The following is a 17,438-nucleotide window of genomic DNA, read 5'->3' as shown; positions in this document are numbered from 1 at the left end:
GAATTAACTGAAAGTGGTACCTGATGAAAACCTGAAGTTAGATCCAAACTTGACATGAATTTTACGTCTGTAAATTTATAGAGTAACTCATCAATGTTTTTGGGATGGTCTGTCTGTCTGAACAAAATTTTGTTTAAGTGTCTAGAGTCTAAAACCAATCTTACTCCACCATCTTTTTTCGAAACTACTACTAGAGGATTATTATATGCACTGATACTCCTTTCTCTTATATTACATCCTTCCATCTTTTTCAGCTCTTTCTCAACAGCAGGTCTTTTTGATATTGCAATACTGTATGGTTTTATGAAAAATGGTTCATGAGGTTTTACCTGAAGCTCACACTGATAACCGTTTACCCTACCAGGTATGTCACTGAAAACATCACTGTATTCCCACAGCAGATTTTCTAACTGTTGTTTTTGCTCCCCAGATAAATTTTGTGTTTCTGAAATTTTCAAATTTACTAAATTCCCAAATTCAACTTCATCAGTATCAAATCTATGAGTTTCAATATTCTCCAATCTATTTTCTTTTAGTAAATTGATACTGTCAAAATTTCCATTACTCTGATCATCAAGTGTGTTCACAAAATTTGTCTGAATGTATTCCCTTTCACTAGTTTCTATCAAAAGTTTTCTTCCAACCCAATTAAATGCTGTATTTACTTTTACTATCCAATTCATACCCAAAAGAAAATCCTCATTAAATTCCTGAATGACAAAACATCCATGTGTGAACAACTTGCCTTCAATTACAAATGTCACTAAAGCCTGGCTTTTTATCAATTTACTGCTCTTCCCAGTAGCACCTTTTATCTTTACCCCAACAACTGGCATTTCAACATAATCTTTCCCCACTTTCAATTTCTTGCTTAACCTTTCAGATATTCCCGAGATCTCACTTCCTGTATCAATTAAACATTTACCAATCCATGACCCAATTTGAACTTTTATATAAGGACTGCAAAATTGATCACTTTTCTCAGAACCTGTATCCTCATGTAATAAATCACTTTCAATTTCCCCAAACCTATACTTATCAGAATCATATGGCATATCATTACATGTATTATTTGTCACAGTTATAAAATTTGCACAAGATACAAAATTGTCATTAGTACCCTCTATTATCTCAAATAGCCAAGAATTTTCATCCAAATCACATTGTATACTATTGAAGTACTTATCCTTCAGCTTTTCAAAAATAAAATATCTCATCTTTTTCCACCACTCAGGACATACAGTTTCACATACATTAATAAGCATCTTTCTAAAGTTCTTGTCAAAAGAAACAGTTTCACTGTTCAGCCATATATTCATAAGAAATGTGTGTGTATCATTAGTATCTGTAAAAGTTTCACTTAGGTTAGAAGTTATACATGTGTCATCGTTATTTGTGTAGTCAGATTCTTTACCAACAACATCTAAATTCACGCTTTTACATACACCCAGCTTGTGAGTCTTATTCATCCTGGTAACATCCCTGGGAATTTCTATAATATTCTCACTATTTAATCCATTTTCAACCATGTGTATACCCAACTCCCTATTTAAACTAATGAAATACCTTTCCTCAACATCATCATCAATACCATTACCATCATTATCAACTTTATCAACAACATCATTATCATTATAAATATTCAAGTCATACACATTCAAATTATCCCCCAAAATATTACTTCCCCTTTCTAAAGGTACCAGATCCCTTTCACCAATATTTTCATTCTCACAGCATGCATTCTCTCTTTCATTCACACACATCTCTGAACTACTACAAATTACATCATCTGACAAAGTGTTGTTCTTTTCTGCCCAAGTGTAAAACTCTGTTAAATTAAATGGATCACAATTACTTTTATCTACTGTATGTTCTTGTGTACTGAAAATTTTATTTTTATCAATATTATTTTCCTCTTGAAATTTCTTCAATAAGTAACAACTAATGACCTCATGTGATTGCTTAGGTTTGGAACTGTCATATTTGGGTTTATGATACTCACATCCATTGGTCCTTTCATCATGCTCACCTTCTGCCTCAACCTTGCGGACCTTCAAGGGGGCATCTACTCGTTTTTTGTTTCCTGAATTACAACTTGTTCCTGTTTGAACTGCTGATTGTGGTTCTGCCAATGCCTCTGATCCACATTTCTGTTCCCATTCCTATGCCAAACATTACCTGATTGTTGGTAGTTTCTATTGTACTAATCTCTATCAAAATTTCTGTGATTTTGATCCCTAAAGTGTTCTCTATTTTGTTGATTATTAACGCGAAAATGTTGTTCTTCTTTGGATAAAAATTATGGTCCTTCTTCTGAAAATTGTTATATCCCCCTGAATTTTGACTGACACCATGATAATTGTTTTTTCCCTTTTTTGAAAGTTATCATTTCCCCAATTTTGACCGTTACCTTTCTGAGTAAACCCACTGTGTGTTCCTGTTGTTACCCTATCCAACTTTTCAATATAATTGAGAAACTGCTCTACATTACTATCAGGACAATGAACTAAACTCAACTGCATTGCTGATGGCAATCTTCTCTTTAAGGTATCAATTTTGATCAAGTCATCCAAAGGTTTTGTTAAATGAATAAGTTTTTGAAGTTCACTTTTGCAAAATTGTTTCATGCTCCCATCTGATTCTCTATAGTTTCGCCCATTCAAAAATTCACTTTTGATTCTAGTTTGTTTAAGATCATCCCAAAAATTTTCCAGAAATTTTGATTCAAATTCTGAAAATGTCATCCCCATAGTTACAATCTGGTTTGCCCAAGTCAAAGCTTCCCCTTCCAAGAATTTTTTCACAAATTTAATTTTTATTTCATCTGGTGAGTGAGGTAAAAAGCAATCCTTACAATACTGCATAAAATCAACGGGATGTAAGGGTCCATCTACCGAAAAGTGCTTCACTGGAATATTAGATACAAGATTACATGTGTTGAAATTGTAATTTTTGCTTTGAAATTCAATGTTAAAACTTTCAATTTTTTCGCTAAGTTCTTTGACAGATTTTTTGTTTCCTAAATCATTGCATTCTACTTTTTCTTCTAAAGTAACCAAACGATTGTCAGTTTTTTGTTCTTTATTTTTTACTAAAACTTTTGTATTCTCATCCAAATTTTTAATTTCCCCTTTAATGTCATTAAAATCAATTAAATTTATTTCCCTATCTGCCAGTAACTCATTTTTTACAGTATTAATTTCACCGCTCAATTTAGCATCAATTTCATCTACTTTTGCTTCCACAGATTCAATTTTTTCCTCAGCATTGCCAACTCTGTTCGAAAGATCACCCACTTGGGTATTGACTGCTTGGACTTGCAACAAAATGTTATCAATTTTTTCATCCCAGTAAGTCTTATTGTCGTCAAGTGTTTGTTTAATTTCTTTCGTGAAATTTACAAGAAAACTTTTTAAATCAAACTTATCGGTTCTTTCACTTACATTTGACCTGTCCTGATGTTCGAAGTCTATTAAATTACTACTTTCTACTTTAGGCACAATACTCTCGAAAATCTCATAAGTCATTGTGAAGAACAAAAATTTATACACAACAATACAGAACAAGATAAAAAGATTGTTTTAACAAAATACGATGGTTTTGTGACTTATCTGGAACACTCTTCTACTGTTGCAAAACCACGTTTTCCATCTATGTGATTGTTGACCAAAATTCTTGAAGTATTTTCTTCTGTCGAAAATTATATTTTTTGCCGAAACATTTCTTCATCAAAACTTTCACTTCCCGATGAACACAAACACTGTAACACACATTCTGAAGAAACTGGTATTAACACACAAAAATTTTCTTCCTCGTAGCACTGTTGAAAATCTCGTGAACACAACATCCCGGCTGCTGAGCCCCCAGTTGAAATACGGCAATGACACAAGTTGAAAATATGCTCACTATTTTTTATTTTATTTACTTAAATTTGCCATATTTCGTGACAGTACCTTTTCCATTAAACGTTTACACGGCGATATAGTCTTGGCTTCAGTTGTCTAAGTATGATTCCACAATGCATCTTTGTTGGTTGCAGAATTGACGTGGTTCAACGTGTTTCTCTCATTTTGGTGTTTCAAATACAGTTTCTTCAAATGTAGTTTCTTCTTTTTAGTTAATACAAAAATAATAGTAACATACTACAAAATTTTTTTTTTGATGGCGGCCTTCACATTGTTCTTCCGACAACACCATGGTCAACACACACCAAGAGTTAGCTGCCGACTAAGTACAGTCAAAGACGACTCCAACGTCAAAGATGTTTTACACCACACACAATCTTCCAGTTGTAATCAGTCTCTTTGCTATTCTTCGATACATTTTCTAATAGTAATCAATATGCTTTTACTCTCAAAAACAGAAATAAATTAACATATAATAAGACAAATTATAATAAATCCTGACAAAAATATAAGAAAACATTTAAATTCGGTATCGACAAATACGGTAAAAAAATTACATCTCCCAGATCCATTACAATGTGACTATCTCACAACGCCTTCACGCCATTTACTTAATTTCCAGAGGCGCATCTCTGGCGGCAGGCACAAAATCAAATCTGTATTCAGGCTCCATCCACATTTGGCACAACACATCCGCATCAACTGTGGCAATAGTAGCAATGATTTGGTTTTTTAAATCATTGATGTGATCGACAGGCGTTTGGTAGATACTGTCCTTGACATTTCTCCATAGAAAGAAATCCATCGGTGAAATCCCAGGCGGCCAAAGAGGCCAAAGAATTGCCTATCGGGCAATCCGGAAACGCCTTGTCCAGAACATCTCGAACAGTCTGTGCACCATGTGGCAATGCGCCATCTTGTTGGGAAACGACCTTGTCTTGGAGGTCAGTAATTTGTGGTAACGGAAACATCTCCAGCATATCGAGGCAGTTGTTAAAAGTAACAGTTTTTTCCTGAGGAAAAAAGATAGTCCTACAATGAGATCAACCATCGAACGACACACCACATCAACTTTCGGGCTGTCACGTTCTGTTCCGTCACAGTCTTCGGATTGGTCGTGCCACAGATGCGAACATTATCTTTGTTTATGTTGCCATACACCCGATGCTGTTTCGTCATAAAATTCTAAGTTGTTTAGAAAATTTCCATTCTCCTCTACACGGTGGAGATTGTCCACAGATCGTGGCTCGTCGTCTGTTTTTAACGCGTGCAACTGTTGCAGTCGGTATGGATGAACATCTAAACGTATCTGAGGGGCCTTGAGCATTGTAGCCCTCTGGATTTGCAGTTCCTGCGACGCCCTCCAAACAGAATTTTGCGGCGAACGTTGAAAATCCACCTGTATTCTTCCTATGTCGGTTTCATTTGTTCCAGATCGTCAAGTCTGACGCTACACATCAGCGCTACTTGTCTACATAAAATTCCTGTATCACCGGCGTATCATAGGCTGGGAGCTTCCTGTAACATGTTTGGAAGTTCCTTTGAACCTGTTTGGGTTGAATAAGCCGTTCCAAACACTGAGGCTTTTCTTGAACGGTTGTCATTATGGTTCACTCACGACAAACACAAAAAAGCAACACTTTGTGAGTTTGTTTGTCAGATGAGCGTAGTATGGTGTAAATGTCTTGATTAGTTTGGGAGTTACAACGCACTGAAGTTGTAGCGTGACCTGTATATCGCTACAGAGAAGTTAGTCTAGAGTCAGAGCAGAACGAATTCATAAAATTTCGATATTAACACTGATGCGTTGTAGTGTTGTAAAATTGCTGTTCTCATGATTCCAATAATATGTGAACGAAACATAGTAGTACCGAATCGTAAAATGAGGTCGTGCATTTGCGTCACGAAGAGAACGGCGAGCAAGAAACTCAGTGTGAATAATTTTAGTCCCGTCTCGCCGTGTACAGTCTATTACTCTTTACTGTGAATTCTTGTAGGTCTATAGATGACAAATGAACAAACAAAATAAAGCCTTTGATCCTAATTATGCGGTGGATGCTTGAGCAAAATTTTGCCAGTGTACTAAACTGTGATCGCCCATAGATTTTAGACTTACAAGGGTAGTAATCGTAACTAAATTGAATATGCTAATTTTATCTATATAAATGAACTACAGAAATATATTTAAATTTAAAAATTAACTGTCTAACAATAAAATAAAGTGAAGAAAAGTGTTAGTAGCAGTGGGAACCGAACACAGACCACTCAAGCAGGGAGACATTGCTGCTGGTGCTCCTTAAAAACCCTTCATATTCTGTGCGTGCACAATACGTTACACGGAATTTCTCATAAAAAGACAGACCTAGTACTGTGTGCGACGTAGTACTCGTGTTGCCCGAAGGTATGGCGTCACTTCAGAGCATGTGCAGTCGAAAACATGCAGCTACATCCTTTCTCTGGGTTGATAGTAGCGCAGCTGACCGTCATTTCGGCACTTGGCACGATATATATAGGACAGACGGCTACAAAAACGTTTCTGATCGTTTTATTTGCACACCGGCGTGCGTTCAAAGAGAAATGGCGTAATTTTAGTGCAATTCTCAGCTCGCTTACGTTTTGTGGCTCGCATTCGAAGAGAAATGGCATAATGTTAGAGTGATATTTACTGTGTGCTGTAGTATGTTAGCGCAGGATAACTGGTCGCTACTGTAATTAAGTGTTTGTAAGGTGTCAGGCAAATCCAGCACCTTCCATGAAAACCCTGACATGATAAGCAAATCCAGTAGTATGTCACATAGCTCCGAATACGAGTAACGAGTGAGCAAATGGAATACCACAGACTAACACAAGAATGCCTAAATGCATGTCATACCTTCCCACCGTGAGACAGACGCAGTTCCGAGGGGAGAAACGAGAACAGAAACCGAGAGCAGAACCGTGTTAAGCTGGAAGGCCTTACGATAAGGGACGGGCACCCACGTAGCCAGCTAACCGCTAGGACTACCCCAGCTGCAAGTTTTAGGGTGAGACTTTTTCGCGTCTCTGTTACGTCAGAACCACCCCCCAGCCCATGTTAAAAGATAGAGCCCTCCAGAAGAACAGTATAGATCTTACGATAACGCTAAAAGGACCACACCAGCTGAAAGTTTTAGCGTGAGACTTTTTCGCGTCTCTGTTACGTTGCAAACTTTAAAAACATTACCCCACCACGAAAAGTATAACATTTCTCATTGGATAGACAGAATTTTTGTAGGCGGAGCTTAAGGTTAACATTGAGACCCTTATTGGTCAAATGAAAACACAGCCAGATAGTTTTTTTTTTAAACCAACTTCGGTAAATTGTAGTAAGGAGAAGTTAGGAGAGAGTTGCTTCCGAGACGACGAGGTGAGCGGAGCTGTGCTGCCCGCCGCCCCCTGACGAACACCGACAAGGTAATGAACGCACGCGATGCCGCATTTTTGAGCGCATAAGGCTTCACTCAGAACTGCAGAAGTCTCATCTATTACGTCCCCTTTTTGCGTAATACTAGTGTCGATCGTCAATTAAAGCTCATGGTGTTCACATTTGTCACTTGAAGTAAAAATCTGAAACGCGATAATTTTTCTGTTATATGGTTATTGAGAAGCCACATCAGCCACTGTAATTTACGACAAGTTAGATAAGTAATTAAAGATAATTGACGGTCACTGTAGACCATTTTGATAGTTTTCTCTTTTGTGAAACTTAATTTAAACCTAGATTATAGATGTGATATGACATAGGTCATCCTTCGATCCATTATAGAACTTGGAAACACATTCAGGGAATATTCGTTCACATTTTTGTTGAAGGCAGTTGGTTTTTACCATCCTGTATTAAAACATTTCCTTTTATCAATAGTGCAATTTATAAACGATGTTTTGTGAATAGAATAAAATTTCCAATGGTAAACTTCACTGCCTTTTCCACGTTATTTTACCAGCCAACTAAAAATAGGAAAGCCTTGAACCCCTTCCACTAAATTTAGTTAGTATTAAGATTCTTTTAGAGGGAGTGCAGTGGAGCTGACGCTGAAATCATTAAGTATTTGGTTGTATCATCGCTAGTCTCACTGGACTCTTCTCAACTCTACATGTCATGTGTGGTCTGGTGTCTCCTTACCAGCAACAGATCCCAGGTTTAAACTAGTCAATTCCCTAAAAACACACTCAGAGCGTCGTTGCGCGAAAGTGGTAGGGAGACACGATATAGAACAAACAGACACCACGGAGAATGTTAGATGTTCTCATATTATACCATCCATTATTCATTTTGTTATGAAATATTCATTGAGTTAGCAAGGTGGCTTAACTTAAAAATCGAGCGAGTAACAGTTGCAGTCAGTATCTAGGTTGCTGGTAATAGTAGACACAGTATATGGGGTAAATGACATCGAGTTGTCGCTTTCGACAGTATTCTTTCATTTATTCGCAATTTCAATGAAGGTAAAGGCACCACTTCCACAAGACAATAAAATGTTTGAATACATATAAAAAATAAAGGCCCAAGTGTAACAGAAAGTTACATTATTTGATTTTTCTCACCGTGGCTTTTCCTGTTTGGTTTGTGAATATCTGACAACAGATAAACAATAATAATTATAAATAATAGCAGTGATCAGTTTATACAAACTTCGCGCGCTTGACAATGGCTTTTTGCATAAGGTTAGTTCATTGTAAGTTTGACTGTGTGTAATTCTTTATCGGACTTCGTACATGAATAATTTCCAAGCTTTGGTTCGTACTTGACCTTTGATATGATTTGTAACACAGAAGCTTTAGCCTCGCCAAGACGCCATTTAAATGGATCAATAGCTTGCAACAAAAATGAAACACAAGATTAAATAATGTATTCACAAAATATTATATTGAACTGAATAACACAGACAATTGCATTAATTCTGTTGCTGTGTGCAGCTATGAGTATGCCTAGTATTATGAGTATTATATACCTATAAAAATGCGGTGTGCCAAATAATTACCTGCATCGATGCCAGATATGCGTCCGATCAGGACGGCTTCCAGAACAAAAGAGGTGCCGTCTTCTCGGCAAGACCACAGAACTGCATAATTATTCTAATATTTCAGTGGTTGCACGCCACAATCGATACAACCGCTTATACTAATTAATATCTTATTTAATTCTTAATTCATATTCTTATGTCTACGTTTTTGCTATATATCCACGCCTATTATATTAATGTGCCTTTAAATTGCCCTCTGAATTGCGAGGCGAAAGGACGCACCTGCAGGTGAGCAATTCATCGTAGCGCACATTCAGTACAATATTTACAAAAATATTCAAATACAGTTCATAGTATACACTATCTGAATGAGGTGCGTGCGCCCAGAAGATTTTAATGTTGGTACTATATATATATATATATATGTTGGTACTATATATATATATATATATATATATATAGTGTGTGCAAGACATCACCGTGACAGGACATTCCAAGAAGGTTTTTATAGAAAATATGCAGTAACATCTGAAACAGGTAGAATAATCTTGAAACTACTACATATGTTGAAGCAAAATACATTTCATTATTGGTCATTGTCCCTCATGGAACTTATAATATTTAAAATGTCTTTCTGTTTCATATTAGCTGTCCTTGTATGAGTTGTAGTCCCATGCAGTTCATATATATAATACACACAATAATAATGCAAATGTGAGCATTATTTTAGTAGTTTGCCTAACATATATATTGTTGCCTATCGACGTCCTGTTCACAGATTTGACAACCGATATGTGGGAATGTTCACTAGCTTCACTCTTTATCATAGCAGATAACACTGTTCTTCCTAGGTCAAGCATAGCGTGACTGAAGACCAGTGGATTTCCAGTCCACAACATAAGTTTCGTGAAGGCATGGATGCAAGACTTCGGAAGGCAAACTACTGGCATCGATCCTCGATTTGTGCTGGTAAGAGTGGCCGTCGTATTCTGAGAACATTACATTCCCTGAAGGCCCATCAAAAATTCCTGGACCCGTGGAGTCGTCAATGCTGTTCTGCATAGCGACCGTAGTTCCAGTGGTCTACTGTTCTTCATTTTCCACAGTTGCATCGCGGTAAATGTCATTAGGTGGTGCACTACAAATGCTATTGCACTTCAAAGAAAAATTCTTTATTTACATTTATAATAATTTGAAACGTCCCTTTAGAAAAATTATACAAGACTATGCTTAAACTGACACACAATATTTTTTAGAGGAAAGGCAATCTGACTTTCAAAAATCCCTAGAAACCAATGGCCCTGACTAACATTAACCTATACGTTTCACAAATCACTTACCTCACAAAAATCTTGGTTACTCGAACTACTGCAATACAGCGAGCGCCACTACTGCCAGCTAAATAAAAGATTCAAACTGCGGAAGGCACTAACTACTGATAGGTATAGTTAGCAAATGAAAGATTTTGATAGAGAACAAACAATGGATTTACCTTAATAGTGTTGAAAAATCATAATATACATAGCAGTTCATAATATCCAGTATTACAAATTTCAAAACTCCGCCATCTCACTCCCCACATCCACCACTGCTGGCGACTCACCTCCAACTGCGCAACGCTACGCGCTGTTCGCATCCAGCTGCCACTGCCCAACACTACAATGGCAGACAACAATGCAAACTAGCCACAGACTGCACACAGCACAGCCAGTGATTTTCATAAAGAGCGCTACATGGCGCTGCCAATAAGAAAACATAAACAGCCTACTTACATAGCCCCCATGGTCCCCACAAAAATTTTACAAATTGTTTTGGGCACTGGGCAATACATATTTGTTAAAATTTTTCTTAATCGTAATTACAATAACAAAGAAATCAAATGCACACACTTATTGATACAATGTTGGTCAAAAGCTAAAATTTTCTCACTGTCCATAAAGGCAGTCCTGATCATCCATCACAGTAAAACTGCTGTTTCTTTTCTCAAAGTCTGAGCAGTAAAAGACAATGCACATGGAAATAGTGGATTTTCATGCAGTCTTAAAGAAGTAGTGTTGTCCTTCCAACAGAAAGAGAGTGCTGACTCTCGACATGCAGACAGGTAATGGGCCACAACAGAGTAAACCCACAGCAGAGTAATTCGATGTTTTGAAGAATATTGGTAGGTAGGTCATCACAGAGCAGACCCACTGTAGTCCTGGTAGAGAGCATGGTGATGGTGGGCCACCAGAGGTGCAGACCCACTGTAGTCCTGGTAGAGATTGTGGTATTGGTGGGCCACCAGAGGTGCAGACCCACTGTAGTCCTTGTAGAGATTGTGGTATTGGTGGGCCACCAGAGGTGCAGACCCACTGTAGTCCTTGTAGAGATAATGGTATTGGTGGGCCACCAGAGGTGCACTCACAAAGTTTTTGGATTTGTCCTTAGAACCAGCAATGCTGTTATACAGTCCCTTGCTGAATTATTAACACACGTGCAAACACTAACAGTCCCTACATCTCACATATTGTCCATATAGTATGACCAACAGAAACGTGTGCAGTGAAACGCAACTTACAAGTTAATAATATGATGAACTGGTGTCAATTACAATTTTATAACGTAAGAATACAATTACAAAGGTACAAAATACACCATTAAAGAACATAACAATACAGATAACATTTGAAGTACAGGCTTTACAACAGAACAGAAATAAACATATACATCAATGTTACAGGAATTATGACATAAATAAATACATAAAAGATCAGAATAACTTTTGAAACATCAACTTTACACATGAGCATTAAAACAAAACAGAATAAATAATGTCTAAGCATATTTACAAGGTAAATAACATATTATTAATGCCAATTATATTTGAGGATAACAGTATTCCTCATCATAGTAAATGTAGCTTAGTATTAGAAAAATTCTACAACATAAGTCTTATCAGATAAACATATAAATACAGGAAACACATAAATACACAAGGGTGCACAAACATATAGCGGAATAATACAAGGAAAGGACAGGGTTTGTTTTACTGCAGTATTTTGCAAACAAAACTTTCTTTACTTCTCGGAGATCTCCCTTCGTTCTTCATTATTTCCAAAAGTCCTGTCTAGACCTGCTTTCTGTACTTTTCTCGTATAGCCTCTCAGTGCATTTCTTCAAATTCATCACAACTCATTCTATTATAGGCTTCAAAAATAGTTTTTCTCCACTGTGCACTACTTTTTTTGGCCAAACTATTTTCTTATAGCTTCTTAATGCATTTCGTCCAAATTCATCATAGTTAGTTTCTTATATAGTCTACCCCCTCTTAAGCTAACTTAAATCTACTGAGCTCAGATGCTAAACTAAGGGACGAGGCAATGCAGCAGCACAAAACAATTAACACAAACATCAATGACAAAAAATTTAAATAGGCAAAGCAATTGCAATATTACAACTAATATAAGGCACTGTACAGCAAACAAGAAAAATAAATCAGTAGTAAAACTAGCTTAACAGAGTAATACAAAGTGAAATTTAGTAGCACTACGCCTGGCAAACAGCCGCAGAAAATGCAATAACTTATATCTAAACATGAGATAGCTCAAGCAGAAAAAAATATTACACTAAAGACAGCAGTGCAGAGAAGGGAAATGTATATTCACATCTTAATGTCTATGTAATTAAAGTGGTGCACCACAAAAACAAATTCTACAAAAGAAATTACCAAGTACTTGAAAAGAATATTCTGTATGCAAATACTGTGAAATGTTTTTGTGCTCCTTCATTTTTTTTTAAGTACATCATACAGTTATTTTATTTTTACTGGATCTGTAGGCATAAAATATTTATATTAGTACATCTATAAAATTTTATTTTAACCAATGTTGCAGTGGAGCTAGATACTAGATATTAAAGAAAATGAGCAAATATGTACAAAGGAAGGCATGAAACATCATTCATTACCCATATGGCATTTCATAAGGTAGTAAAAAAATCTCTCAACTCTCGTAGAAAGATACTTGTCATAATCAGCTGTGCAGACATAAGAATGTTTCCAAGTAATGAGTGCGTCATATTTGCGGTGCTTTATATAAAGGAATGTCAATAGCGAGATTAATAGCCTCCTTTTTTTTCTTTTTTTTTTCTACCTGTGCCTCTGAAAAGGCACACACTAATGGCTTTTTCTCCAGCTGTCTGACACAGCTGGGTGCCCACAACATATTACGTGCAGGTGGTCACTTAACTTTCTTATGGAAATATTTACGACGCTACAGTGACAGTCTCATATAAAAATATTTTACACGTCAAGAATTTACGTTGCAAATGTGTAGAAACAAAATCCTATAAATATAACACTGTCCAAAAAATTTTCGCCGGCATTGTGATACATTCACGCATATACACACACATTTCATAACTCTTAAAGTTCGATTCTTGTTTTCCAACATCCTTTTCATAAATCAGAGTCCCTAACCACTACTCATTATTCCTTACCTTATTACACATATACATATTCATCGACACTCTTCAATATTTCATCATTATAAATATGTAGCATAATCAAATAATTCATATAGCATCAGCTTATTGATCATAAACATACCGCAACAGCATAATACACATAGTCATCGCAATAATAACATCATAACACCTCGGTCAACTCTCAAAATCGCCGTAGCTTCCTCCAATAATTTCAAAACCTAAAAAAAAAAATTCTGCTCATGTCAAAAGTGTCATCTGCCTCAAACGTACTTTAAAAATCATGATCTCATACCAAATGTATCATTCAAAGCTATCATGATATCACAATGGGTCCAAAAAAATATGAACAGTTCACAAAGTACAGACAAAATACAATTTCGTAAGTGTGAAGTTATCCAACGGTGTAATTACGTAAACATCTGTCACTGCCATAGTAAAAAAGTTTGTCTCTCTCAGTTAAATGACCAGATAGCTGTGTAATTATGTGTTAGAGAAATATGGTACCAATGTGTAAAGTTGTGTAAGCAAATACCATATTGGCTAGGGCTCCTTGTGCTTGCCAAACACATGGTACACAAAGTAAGCGTGTACCCCCCTGAGGATTAATGTAATTATACCCTCAGGTGTTACAGATTACAACAATGGAATGAAATGTATTACGGAAAACCTTCGTATCATTGTACTTCAAATATCTTTAAAAATAAATGATTTAAGTACAAAATTAATCACTCAAATACGTGTCCTGTAGCGCTAAATGTGCGTCTTGTTGTAAGATAATCTCTGTGGAAGTGTCGTAGTTATCGTCCTCCAAAAGCTAAGCTCTGCAGAAGCCAATGTACTTACCTCACGATACACAAAAGTGAAATGCTTTGCGTATAGATATCATAGTTATTACGCTTATTGCCGTGATGAGGAAAGTACTGTGCTATAACGTATCGTTGTCCTACAGAAAAGGCTGTCTCATTGTAGCTATACCACAAAAGATACCACTAAAACATGTCTCACTTTACAGAAGAATTCAGAAAAAACTGTGCAGATATAAAACAGATACATCACAAAAGCAACATTGTAAATTGTCACTCATTAGTAGCGTCGTGATAAAATCGTGTAGCTGTCACATAAACTAACCACTGTGTCATCTGGTATCTCACAGAAAGTACTTTAAATCCAGAATGTATTTTCAAGTAAACCAAAATGTTGCATTAGAATGTCATTAGCAGTACTGGTAAATGTTCTAAGTATGTGAGCCTTATAGTCATTACGTAATCGTGCAACTAACAAGCAAGAATGTACTAATAACAACACTGTGTCGTCTGTTCACTATAACAATGCTTTCGTAATTTCTGTTTATGTAAGTTCCCTTGGTTCTTGACTGGATAGTTAACTTTAGAACATAGTTGCATGTTAACAGTTTCTAAGATTGAAAAAGAGTACTCGTAACGTGAAGTGAAAAACTTCATAGCAAAGACTAAGTTAAAAAGCAGATTATGTCCCAATAAATGGTTTTACATGTGAAATGTGGTGTAACCCTTTGCTCTTCCTAGTATCCAGAGTTTCAACTTTAACGCAATTATCATGTGGTATACGTCGGTAAAGAATACTGGAATCTTTCTCAAGGTTAGCGTCTATGTTATTTTTCCCTGAGCCAGCAGGCGCACGTGGCTGCCTGCGGTGCGAGTCATTGTCTGTTTCTTTGTTGGCGCGCGTCGTTACTGGGATTAGGAGGCCTAACTTCTACAAATTCGCCTTGCCGAGAGGGCCCAGCTCTGTTAGAATCCCGCCAGTTCTGCTGAAATTCACGTCTGTCGTTATGATTATACCGCCTGTCGTCATGTCGGTAGTTCCTGTAGTTTCTTCCTTGTCGGTTAAGTGGTCGAGAATTTCTCCCTGAATCGTAACTGCGCGCTGGACTGTTGCGTCTAAAGTTATTCTGTCTCCCCTGATAATATTTATTTTGGTTCCCATATTGTCTGTTCCTCTGATTGTCTCTGTGATAGCCATTACCGCGGAGAGGTGATCTTTCCCTGTAATTATTACTACTCTGCCAACGGTTGTCATACGGGTGGTGTCTGTTTTGGTAACGATTTGTGTTGTGAGAATAGCCATGTCGTGTCCAGTTATTATTTCTGTCATCGCGGAATTGTGACGGATGTGACCTGTAATTGTTGTGCTCCTGTTTTCGCGTTCCGCAATTGTCAGGGTCAATTTCCAGTTCTTGTAAGAGTCCCTGAAAAGCTTCAATGTCGTCTTTGCAACGTCCTGCCAAAATAATATGTCGTAAATGTTCAGGTAATTTGATTAAGCAAATGCGGATGAGTTCTGAGTGGCTGTATGGGTTTGACAGGTACTGATTCTTGTGCAACATGTCTTCAAAATATTTCACAAGACTGGAGAATTCAGATTGTTCGAAATGTTTCGTCATTATGATGCCATGTTTTACTTGGTCTTGTGTGGCTTGAGACCAATATGCTGAGAGGAAGGCATGGTAAAATTCTCCTTCACTGTGGCAATCGTGAATGACCGATCGCATTCTTACAGCTGGTTCATTCGCTAAGTATCCACACATAAATTCTAATCTGTGTTCTAACGACCAGTTGGGAGGAAAACAATGAGAGAATTGATGGAGCCATGCTTGTGGATGAATGTCGTTGTCAGAATTCTTAAATGTTTTAAATTTGCATGTATTAATGAACAGCTTATAGTCAAAATCATCGTGTCGGCGAGTCGCACGTCGGTCATTGTTGCGTCGTTTCGGCGGTTCCATTTCAAAATTCGGTGCACCTTGCCAATTTCTTTCATAATTTCCGAAATGCCCTGTGTTATTATTTTGCGGCTTTTCCGTATTTCTAAGTCCCTCTTCCCGTGTTGGAGCGCGAGTGTCCTCTGAAATACGTAATTCTTGTATTACCTGTGTCAGCTGATCTTGTACTTCCCGGATTTCTCTTTGGTGTTGTGTATTAATTTGATTCTGATTTTGTTTGAATTTCCTAAGTTGTTCGTTCTCTTCTATGTCATTAAAGACTACCGGTTTTGTGTCATTCAGATTATCATCTACCTGCGTAGATAAATTATTTAGCTGATCCGAAAGTTCAACTACTTTCTCTGATAATGAACTAATTTCCTCCATGTGTCTTTCTGAACCAATTTTCAGAGTATCTACTGTGTCCTCTAAGTTTTCTTGAGTTTTTGCAAGTTGCGTAACCGAATCGGTAGATGCAACTGAGTCAATTTTAGCTTGCAATGTCCCATGATTTTGATGAACAATAGTTTGCAGTTCTTTTATGGCTGCTTCGTGATTGTGTAAGGCATTTTCATGCCGCGAAAAAATACGTTGAAAATGCTCACAAATTTGTGTTTTTACGTCATTACAGACTTTTTGACATTTCGATTCGATGTTATGTAACTCAGTAGTTAAATCTTCACGTGTTTGTTCGAGCGTGGTGTCTAGCTTTTGAAGATTTTGTTCCATTGCGTCTAACTTTTTAAGATTTTGTTCCATTGTGTCTAACTGTTGCTGTGTTTGTCTCTGGTGTTGTTCCATTGTCTCTAACTTTTGAAGATTTTGTTCCATTGTGTCTAACTTTTGAAGCTTTTGCTGTGTTTGTCTCTGATTTTGTTCCATTGCGTCTAACTTTTGAAGCTTTTGTCCCATTTGTTGCATTAATTGTAATAACAGTGCACTGGTGTCCTCAGTGCTTTTCGGCAGTGAATTTGCACCGGCAACATTCACATTTTGACAAGCAGAAAATATGTCTTGACTTATTTGAGAAAACGGTGAGGACCCAAAACCTGAATCTACAGTATTTGCGAAATTGTGTCCTGTCATTTCGGATTCCTGAGGCGAGCTGTTGCCGACCGATCGATCGATAATGCTTCCCTGTTCACTACCTGTTTCACTGTCTACATCATTATTTGACGCCCGCTCCATTTCCCTATGCACAGTTACCAAATTACTACTTTGAAAATTTGTTAATTCATTACACAGTGGTGCTGCTAAGCTACACTCGTCGTCACTATTATTTCTGTTTACTTTGGAGCCTAGTGTTACATTTTTCACACGCCATTATTGTCACAATATTTCACATGA

Source organism: Schistocerca cancellata, chromosome 7, assembly GCF_023864275.1.
Source record: "Schistocerca cancellata isolate TAMUIC-IGC-003103 chromosome 7, iqSchCanc2.1, whole genome shotgun sequence".
NCBI lineage: Eukaryota > Metazoa > Arthropoda > Insecta > Orthoptera > Acrididae > Schistocerca > Schistocerca cancellata.
Note: the sequence above shows the minus strand (reverse complement) of the source record.